The sequence below is a fragment of the Jaculus jaculus genome, chromosome 11, assembly GCF_020740685.1.
Source record: "Jaculus jaculus isolate mJacJac1 chromosome 11, mJacJac1.mat.Y.cur, whole genome shotgun sequence".
Classification (NCBI taxonomy): domain Eukaryota; kingdom Metazoa; phylum Chordata; class Mammalia; order Rodentia; family Dipodidae; genus Jaculus; species Jaculus jaculus.
In genome coordinates this window covers 91198319-91209050 of record NC_059112.1, presented here as the reverse complement: position 1 = coordinate 91209050, position 10732 = coordinate 91198319, and the positions used below count along the sequence as shown (strand labels likewise).

The 10732-nt window shown below is 40.4% G+C and overlaps 1 long non-coding RNA gene across 1 annotated transcript; it reads left to right on the top strand.

The window, feature by feature from the left end:
- Nucleotides 1-900: 900 nt before the first annotated feature.
- Nucleotides 901-7428, top strand: LOC123464393. The gene is made up of 3 exons (XR_006639572.1): nt 901-1017; nt 1872-2030; nt 7083-7428. It is a non-coding gene; the product is annotated as an uncharacterized LOC123464393 (long non-coding RNA).
- The last annotated feature ends 3304 nt before the right edge of the window (nt 7429-10732 follow it).

Below are 10732 nucleotides of genomic sequence, written 5' to 3'. Positions count from 1 at the left end.
AGGACCCTTTCTAAGAACATTTTTTGAGTCTGTCACTCTAATAGTTCAAATGTGTCTTGCATAGATGTCACATTCCTTTCTGACATCTCCAACAAAGGATTGGTCTATCATTTGATTTTATTTTATTAATACCAGGACTGTTCCATTTTCTCAGCTTTTCCCAAAGTGCAGATCAACTTCCATTACCAAGTGTCTCTGAAGAGACCAGCTCATGCCTAATCTATGCACCAAGTTATCAGCTCTTAAAGAAAGCTGAGTAGTGGGTTGAGATAATAATTCTAGTCCACATCCCAAATTAGGTTACCAGGAGATTGAACTTCCACTATTTACCAGCTGTAGTAAGGGAAAAAATAATATGTGGAAAATGCTTAAATCACAATCTGGCTTGAAGGTTTTTGTAGGCAGTGGATATAATGAGTAGAGTAGGTGAGGCATGATGGATGAAGAGAAATATCAAACTTACCTACCTCAACATATAAGCACTCTTTCTCAAAAGTGTCTTTAAGTGTACAGACTAACAGGATCTCTTTATCTTTCAGGGTCTCAATGTTGTTTCAGGCACAAACTCTTTTCAAATATCTATTTAGTTCTGTAAGAGTTTGAATGTATGTCCTCCGTAAACTCAGGTGTTTTATTAAAGCTTGTAATTTGGATCCCCAGCCACTTGGCTGGAGAAGTCACTGGGCAAGGGTCCTGGGGTCTGGCCCTAAGGTGTGTTTGGGGGAAGACCTGATTTCCAGCCCAAAGGTGTGCAGGCAGGTTTGAGCTCTGCCTGAGACCCTGCTTACTGCTGGTTTGTTTGTGTTGCTTTTGGTGTTTGCTGGTGATTTTTTTTGTTGTTGTTGTTTTTGTTTTTTCTGGGCTTGGATTTATGAATGGGAGCCAGCTTCTTCTGACATTGTGGAACTTCCCTTGGACCTGTAAGCTGAAAGAAAACCCTTCCTCCCCTAAATTGTGTCTGGTTTGGATGTTCATCTCAGCAATATGGAACTCTCTACAAGAAATCCTTTGACAAAGGTAATGATAACAGCAACTCCACTTCTAATTACACACTCATTTTTTTTTTTTTTTTTTTTTTGTTTTTTTTTTTTTTGTTTTTCGAGGTAGGGTCTCACTCTGGTCCAGGCTGACCTGGAATTAACTCTGTAGTCTCAGGGTGGCCTTGAACTCACCGCAATCCTCCTACCTCTGCCTCCCGAGTGCTGGGATTAAAGGCGTGTGCCACCACGCCCGGCCTTACACACTCATTTGCATGTGGTTTTCCAATTGTAATACAAGAAATATAGTGAAGAAATCTAGTAACAAAAGATGGAATGTAACCTTGAAGATTATAATCCAGCTTTTCTTGGAGTCCAACAGTGTTCTTAGAGCACATCTGAGCACCTTATGGTTAAGTGTTTATAAATCCTCTCTCTCTCTCTCTCTCTCTCTCTCTCTATATATATATATATATATATACATATATATATATATATATATTTAATTTTTACTTTTTAATATTTTATTTATTTGTGTCTGTGTGTATGTATGAGAGAGAGAGAAAGAAATAAGCAAACAAACAGAGAAAGAGGGAATGATCATGCCAGGGTCTCCAACCACTGCAAACAAACTCCAGACATATGTGGCACCTTGTGCATCTGGCTTACATGGGAACTGGGGTCTTGAACCTGGGTACTTAGGCTTCATAGGCAAGTGCCTTAACCACTAAGCAATCTCTCTAGCCCTATATTATTTTTTTTGACTTCTTTGTCTATAAGATCTTTATGACCTATATGTGTCTCTGAGTTCATTGACTTTACACATTTCATGTGTTCTAACTAAATCTGACACTTCATCTCTTCTCTCCTGTGATGGCTTTTTTGTTCCCCCAGATTAACCCCCTGGCCAGAACTGCTCATGTGATATTCCCAATGTGTTAAGTGCTTTGGTAGAAATATGAAGGAACTGCAGTCAAGGAGAGAAATTATTGATTCTACAAGCGAAGATTTCCTAGGTGAATTAGAGTTTGAGAACATCTGAGACATGCCTAGGTGAGCAGGTTGAAGAGGGCACTGAGGACAATGGGAAAGTCTGCGAAGAGCTGGAGGAATGGGGCGTGGTGTAGGGTAGCTGAGGCACAGGGCAGGCGGGAGGAGGGGGTCAGGGAAGATAGGGCAGGGCAGTGAAACCATACCAAAGCCTGTGAAGGCTATCATATGGGGTCTAATAAAAGTAAGTGACAAGTGGATCTAGAGCCAGCAAGAAGGAAGAATGGGTTTGAGGAGGGGAGAGAGCAGATGTGGGGAGCTAGTTAGGATGCCCTTCCTCAGAGCAGTACATATGGACTTACGCACATGCTTCCTTTCGTCCTTCTGGCTCCCTCCAGGGTCTTAAAGCAGTTCTAGTCTCCAGAAACAGAGCAAAGAAGGACGGAGGCATGCACATGGTTTTATGCATTTACCCTCAGCATGGGTCTGACTCAAAAGTGGTTTCCACAGATGCACAAGGGGGTGCAAGCATCTGGAGTTCGTTTGCAGTGGCTGGAGGCCCTGGCGCGCCCATTCTCTCTCTCTCTCTCTTTCTGCCTCTTTCTCTGTCTGTCACTTTCAAATAAATAAATAAACATAAAAAAGTGGCTTCCAAAGTGAGGACTTGGACTTAAGGCCTGGGTATTGTAGAGAAGACAGAATTTCAGTCAATGTAGCATTCTTCCTCCTCATCTACTTTTTTCTGGGGCTGTATTTAAGTAAGTTCATGGTGACTTAAATAGGGGTGGGTTACTGGTGGACTCATCTGGTCTTCGACTATGTCAGTTTCCTGCATTAGTGTTTGATGGAATGACTTGATTCCCTTTAGACCTCAGTGGTGACTGCTAGTGCCTTCCTCATTCCGTCTGGACCATTTATCTACTTCTCTGGGAACAGAGAAAGCATTCTCCTGGTCCCTGATGTATCACAGAAAACTCAAGGAGACCATCTGAAGACTTCTTAGCTACTCCACATGGCGCCTCTTCTGCAGCAGGGTGCTGAGGCGTCATGGAGTCTTGTTGCTTCCCCAGCGACTGGGGAGCAGACTCACCAAAACTGAGCTGAACCTGAGTGGAAAAACAGGGTCTCCTACTCTCATAGTCTAACCCTACCAAGTCTGCATATTCTCTGGCTATTTTTGTCATCTTCTAGCCTCATCCAGGATACTTAACAGGTTATTTCTGCATTATAATCCATTTTAAAAATCACCCTTTGATTCTAAGATTTTGAAATTCAAGACCCAGGAGTCAGACTCCTTCCCTGCCCTCTACTGCTCTGTTTCCCTACTCCCGTTCTCCCTCCCCTCTACGCCAGCTTCTGAAGACAATGAAGGCTTTTGCTGATGCACTGGGGGAGGGCCAAGAGTCAATACCCATGAACACATATAGGGGGAAATAGTTAATTTAGTCTTAGACTAAACTATCCCACTTATTATTATACATTGTCCAAAATAATCATTGCCAAGGACTTCCTTCTGTAGTTGGCCACATTAAAGAAAAAAGAAAGGAATTTAATCTACTGGGTTGTTAAAAATATCATAAAAAAATCTTGGGATTAAATTGATTAGTCATTTTAAATAAATGTATGTAAATACTCCATTATGGGCTATTATTTTAAAAGCCTGTGAAATGGCACAACTACACCCAATTCTATAATCATCAGATTAGATTTAGATGTCTTCTATTAGTCCATTTTTTAAATTATAAAATTACACTTTTTACATACCAAGTTTAAATGTAAGTAGGAAAGTAGAAAAATGCTGGTACTTCCCTCCCTTTCCAAATTTTTAAGGGTCCCAGCGTTTTTAAAAAAATATTTTCTATTTATTTACTTATTTATTTGAGAGAGAGAGAGATATAGAAATAGGCAGGTAGAGAGAGAGAGAGAGAGAGAGAGAGAGAGAGAGAGAGAGACAGAGAATGGGCACCCCAGGGCCTTCAGCTACTGCAAATGAACTACAGACGCGTGCACCCCTTGTGTATCTGGCTTATATAGATCCTGGGGAGTCAAACCTGGGTCCTTTGGCTTTGTAGGCAAGTGCCTTAACCACTTAGCAATCTCTTCAGCCCAAGAGTCTCAGCTTTTTATTCAATCCCATAACATAGAATTTATTAGAAATTTAGTTTATCCTACTGTATTAATTTTATCTATAAGCACTGTGGCAAATGTATCTCACAAAAAAATGTTTGGGATTTCAATTTGTTAGGAAAATGTCAGACAATAGTATATATGTGAAAATGTGGTATTTCCTGGTAACAAGTTAAGTAAAATGGGAGCTAAGAAACATGCAACATGCTGGGAAAGGTACTAAGTGGGGCTTTTGGCTTTTTTTTTTTTTTTTTTTCAAGATAGGGTCTCACTCTGGGCCAGGCTGATGTGGAATTCACTATGTAGTCTCAGGGTGGCCTCGAACTCATGGTGATCCTCCTACCTCTGCCTTCTGAGTGCTCAGATTAAAGGCATACGCCACCACACCTGGCTTGCTTTTGGCCTTTTTTATGATCCATCCCAATAAGGTGCTTCCTTTACAAGACTGCAACATCCATGTCTGGAATAAATCTGAACCTTCATTAGAATAGAAATTGAATATATGATGAGAACTTGGAATATAAACTTTAAAAACTTATTTGTGAGGAGAGTCAGTCAAATGTTCTTTTAATTTGATGTCCAAATTGATTCCATAAATTTACTTATGATTTCTGATCAGTCATACCAGGCAGTAGTAATGCTATTGAACTTGAATTTCATATTTTGTCCAGTGATCAGAGATGAAGTTGAACATTTTCTCTAATGCATAATTGATTAAAAGACTGAATTTATGCAGGAACTCCTGCGTATTCCAACAGCTCTATCCCTTTCCATCATGAACATAAGCAAAGAAAGTTGTAAGGCAAATTATGGGACTCTTATTAGCTTAACAAGCTTATTTTATGCACGGAGATGGGCATTACCTTGATCTTTTATGCACAATTTAGAAAATCATTATGTTGATGATTGCCTGACTTCACAAGACATGTGGTCTTCCCACGGCCATCAGCTCCCCAGCATAAGGACAACAGGTTAGGAACAAGGGTCAAAAAGCACTAGATACGGACTTCAAACATCAGTTAATCTATCTTCCTTGTTTTATAGGCATAGAAAATAAGGTGCTCAAAGGTTTGACAGAGTGAGCCACACTGGGGTCCCCTACTTCCTGATTAACAGCTTCTGGTCATCACAGCATTTTTATTTCCTGATTCCTTTGGGATCGGGACAGAAGTCTTTATACTTTCTACAGTAATCTCATATATCAAAGCCACAGAAGGAGGATTATAAAATAATTCAACCTTTTAATTTCAATTCATTTTAAGTTACACTTATAATTAGGAAGATAAAATTTCACAATATGCCAAACAGTTCAAACTATAGACTATAGACCAGGAGACCACCTTTTGCTCTTCTCAGCATGTGCCGTTGTTACACAGTCATTCTGTACAAATGAAATTGTGTTGTGTTACCGTTTATCAAGTTTTTCTATAAGCAATGAGCTATTTGAAATCAGCTGTCAGGTCTTATTCAGAAATCATACTCTTAAAACTCCGGTGAAATTTATAACACAATACAGTTTTGGTGAATGAATTACATATCATCATTTTATTGGAGGGAATATTCTTGTTCCATATTTGTAACCTTTGGATGCACAGCACATGTCCAATGAGTAATGGAATGAATGTGAAAATAACTCTTCACTTCGCAGAGACAGACTGACCCTTAAGGTACCAAGCTGTGTCGTTCACAGTAAGTGTTCATGTAATGCTTTATGATTGCTATGTTAGCGTTTCCTCTCTATGACAAACTGATGGTGAAAGAACTTAAGGGAATCAGTATTTTGGCTCATGAGCTCAGAGTTTTCAGTCCTCATGAAGTTGGCTGCATTGTTCCTAGGTCTGTGTCTGGTGAGGCAAGGCAATATAGCTGGGAGACTGTGGTGCGGCAAAGTGGCTCACCTCATGCTGGATAGGAGGAAGAGCAAACAGAAAGATTTGGGGACAAGATATGCCCTTCAAAGACACATCCCCGGTGGCCTATTTCCTCTGACAAGGCCCCACGTTACTATTTGCCATTCAACCATGAACTCAATACTTAATCCATTGACCACAGTCCTAGTGCCCTTGTGATCCAATTACCTCTCAGCAGTATCACCAATGAGACCAATCATTGGGAGACGGGTGGCACTTCTGTCCACATTATAGTACATGTATTTGAAAAAATCATGACCCTGAAAATGATCACAGTAAGACTGAAGTGTGGCCTGTGTTCGTACACGTACCTGGATATCGTAAGGAAAATACACCAAACTTGTTTAACTACATGGTGTGCCAGGTAGACATTTAATTTTCTTTTTTTTCCTTTTTTTTTTTTTTTGTTTATTTAATTGAGAGCGACAGACAGAGAGAGAAAGACGGGGGTGGGGGGAGAGAGAGAGAATGGACGCGCCAGGGCCTCCAGCCACTGTAAACGAACTCCAGATGCGTGCGCCCCCTTGTGCATCTGGCTAACGTGGGTTCTGGGGACTCGAGCCTCAAACCGGGGTCCTTCAGCTTCACAGGCAAGCGCTTAACCGCTAAGCCATCTCTCCAGCCCCACATTTAATTTTCAATGAGTTAGTAGATTACTTGGCTAACATGTTGGATTCTAACAACAAAATATTTTTTAAGATTATTTTTATTCATTTATTAGAGACAGAGAGTGGGGTGGAAGAGAGAGAGAGAGAGAAAATGGGCATGCCAGGGCCTCTAGTCATTGCAAATGAACTCCAGATGTATGCACTACCATGTGCATCTGGCTTATGTGGGACCTGGAGAATCGAACTTTGGTCCTTAGGCTTTGCAGACATGTACCTTAACTGCAAAGCCATCTAGCCAGCCCAACAAAACATTTTTGTTGTGAATTAAAATCAACAACTGAAGAGGAAGGAATAAGTTGGGTTGCCACAAAAAAGCTGGGTAAGATAGATCTAAATTTATGCAGACATAGAGTCTTCAAAGATTCTGCCACCTCTCACTTCTTACACATCTTTTTGTTTTCTCCCTCTAGGTTTATACACAGTCAAAGCAAAGAAGAAGAGAAATGACACTTCATGTTTTAAGTTTGTCTTTATTCATTGGTGTACAAAGAGCCTTTCTTTGAGAGTATATTGTAAGCAAAAGGCCCAGGCAGTTATAACTACAGCTTTTATTAGTTAATAGAAAGCAATATGGTTGAATAGATGAACATTTAAAAGATTAAAAGCTTAAAAATGAGGCATAGCATTGTCCTAGTGAAACGCATTACTGTTATCTGTCTGCTAAAAGGTTGTCAGACTGGTTTCTATATCAGGGAAGGAAGGAAAAGGAGAGGAGACCTTTCTGTATCATATCTGCTTGTTCATGTATCTCCTTGTGTTACTTCGACACCACACATGCCTGTGGGGCGGGTGTTATTTATTTTGCAGTTTAAAAAACTGAAATCAATAAAATGATTTATAGAATGCTAGACAGCCACTAGTCACTTGGATAATACTCTACCTCACTTAATATTATTTGCTGTTATTCTCTACCTCATCTTCTGCCATCCCCTACCTCATCTTCTGCCATCCCCTACCTCATCTTCTGCCATCTCCTACCTCATCTTCTGCCATCCCCCATCTCACCTCCTACCATCCCCCACTCACCTCCTACCATCCCCCACCTCACCTCCTACCATCCCCCACCTCACCTTCTATCAGGCCTCTCCTCTCCTTTTACCATTCCCTACCTCACTTTCTACCTTCCCCTACCTCACTCTCTGCCATCCTCTACCTCCTTTTCTACCATCCTGCCCTACACTTTTGACCATCACCATCCTCACACCTACTGCCCCCTGAATCATGTTCTACCAGTGCCCTGCTTTGCTGGTTTCACTTGATTGCTGGCTTCTTTCCTGGTCCTTTATATCTCAAGCATTCTCCTTTCTGTGTCCATTGCTCTTGCTGTTTCTTCTACTCAGGATTTTCTTCCCTTTACTATCAATATTGTTATACCCATCTCATCAGTGAAACATCTAATGACATGCCACTGAACAAGGCTTTCTGTGATTATTCCATATTGGTAACATTGTGTTTCATATGTGCCTTGTCTCCTCAAAAATTACTTTCTGAGGATGTCCTCAAAGGATTGGTAATAGGAAGTAGAAGTAATTAAGGAAAGAGAATACAGTCTGTATGAGTGGGATGACTTTCCTTATGAAAGAAATCGCTTTCTCCCCTCTAGCATTTGAGGTTACAGTGGACCACTATGTGAGTATTTCTAGAACTTGCTGGCCCTGTGATCATGGACCTGCTAGCTTTTAGAACATCTTGAAATTTCAGGTCTTTGTAAATCACCCAGTTTATATTTTATCACATCCTGAGTAGACTAAGAAAATTATTAAGCACAAAGCACCTTGAATAGCTAAGCAACTCTAAGCAACAAAAATAAGGCTGGCAGTATCACAATATCTGATTTTACAATATATTACAGGGTTATAATAACAAAAATAGCATGGTATTGGAACAAAAAGAGTCATATTGATCAATAGAACATAATAGAGGACCCAGGTATAAACCAAGGTAGCTATAGTCACCACCACCCCCCCTTTTTTTTTTTTTTACAAAAATGCCAAAAATATTCACTGGAGAAAAGACAATCTCTTTAACAACTGGTGCTGGGGAAACTGGATATCAGTATGTACAAGGATCAAAATAGATCGTTATACCTCTCCATGCAGAAGAATTGACTCCAAATGGATCAAAGACCTTTATATCAGATCTGAAACTGAATCTGCCAGAGGAAAAGGTAGTAGAAACACTTCAACATATAGGCATAGGACAGAACTTTCTGAATAGAACCCTAGTTGTTCAGGGCATAAGACAGCTAACCAAACATTGGGACCTCATGGGATTAAAGAGTGTTTGTATGGTGAAGGACACTGTAAATAGATCAAAGAGGCAGTCTACAGAATGGGTGAAAATCTTTTGCCAGTTATACATTTGGCAGAGACTTAATATCCAGAATATACAAAGAACTCAAAAAAGTAATAAGAAATAAAATAAATAAATAAAATAAAAAATGGGCTATAGGACTAGAGACATGGCTTACTGGCCAAGGCACTTGTCTACAAAGCCAAAAGACCCAGGTTCAATTCCCCTTCACCCAGTAAGTGGGAGGCACAGGATGGCATATGTCTGGAGTTCATCTTCAGTGGCTAGAGGCCCTGGCATGCCTATTCTTTCTTTTTCTATCTTTCTCTCTCTGCCTCTTTCTCTCTCAAATAAATAAATAAAATAAAATACTAAAAAATATCCAATATTAAAACATGGGATACAGAACTGAAGACACAAACTGACATCCAACCTGCTGCATGGGAGAGAATGCCTGTCTCGTACTGAAAACCTAATGAAAAGCCTATTGCTTAGGAATTCATAAGCCCTGCATGGAGTAGGGGTGGGGGACCAAGGGAACTGCTACTGTTGTCTGGCTAAATGGGTAGAGTATGCCCACTAAACCGCCCTCTAAAAACCCATGTTTATGCCCATATATGAATGCTACACTCCCTTTGGTTAGAGAAGCTTCTCTTTTCAAACGGCAGAGACCACTGGGGTGACTCAAAACCTACCAAAGTGCTGAGAAGTGACAGTGGAATGTTCAACACTAAATGAGACATCTCTGTCACACCCTCGAGGCTCAGAGACCATTGCGGAAGAGGTAGTGGAAAGAATGTGAAAGCCAAAGGGAAGGGAGAAGTGATTATAACACCGTCTTACAGACACAAATTGTCCATGATGCTACCAATACAAAATATGGATAATAGGAGGAAAATAAGTATGATATCAACATTGAAGAGAGATTCGTTGGAAGGAGGAAGAGATTCAGTGGAGGGGTAATTCAGGAGGGGGAAAAAGGAGGGAAGTGGGAAGGGATTTTGTCAGTTAGGGACATGAATCTGTATGATGCAAACCGATTTTAGATATTAGAATGTATGTGTGTCCTGGGGTGATGGTTCTTAGAATTAATGAAGCACAAAAATACCTCTTGGTCCCCTCCCACATTCCTTTACTCAGGTTCTACTTATTTAGGTGAGTTTTCTGTATTTTCTCCTCTCTCCACAGTAGAGTTTAAGCTGTAGCCAGATCTTTGATTAAAAACTTGTTTGAGAGCTGAAGAGATGGCTTACTGGTTAAGGTGCTTGCCTGCGAAAACTAAGCACCCATGTTTGACTTTCTAGATCCCATGTAAACCATACTCACAAAAGGTGAGGCAAGCACCAGCTTACACATGCCCACTAGGTGGTGAGTGTCTGCAGTTTTATTGCAGTGGCTGAGGCCCTGGGATACCAATTCTCTCTTTCTCCATCTATCTAAAACAACAACAATAATAATAATAATAATAACAACTGGTTTGAGGCTCTGTCTAGATTCTTGCAACACTCATCTCCTCCTCCTCTTCCTTCTCTGGAAACATGGTAAATTCAGAAGTATATAGTCCCATACTCCTTTTCTATATTTCCCTTTTTCATTGTTAGGTGGGTGAAGCCATGTGATAGACTTTCAGGTAATGGAATGTAGATAGAAGTGATCAGGGAATTTGGTGGTCTAGAAGTTTGGCTACCCCAACAGGCCTGTATATAACCCCACCCTTTTAATTCTTGTTATTCCTTCTCTCTCCGTCCTTATGTTCTTAGAGGAGAAG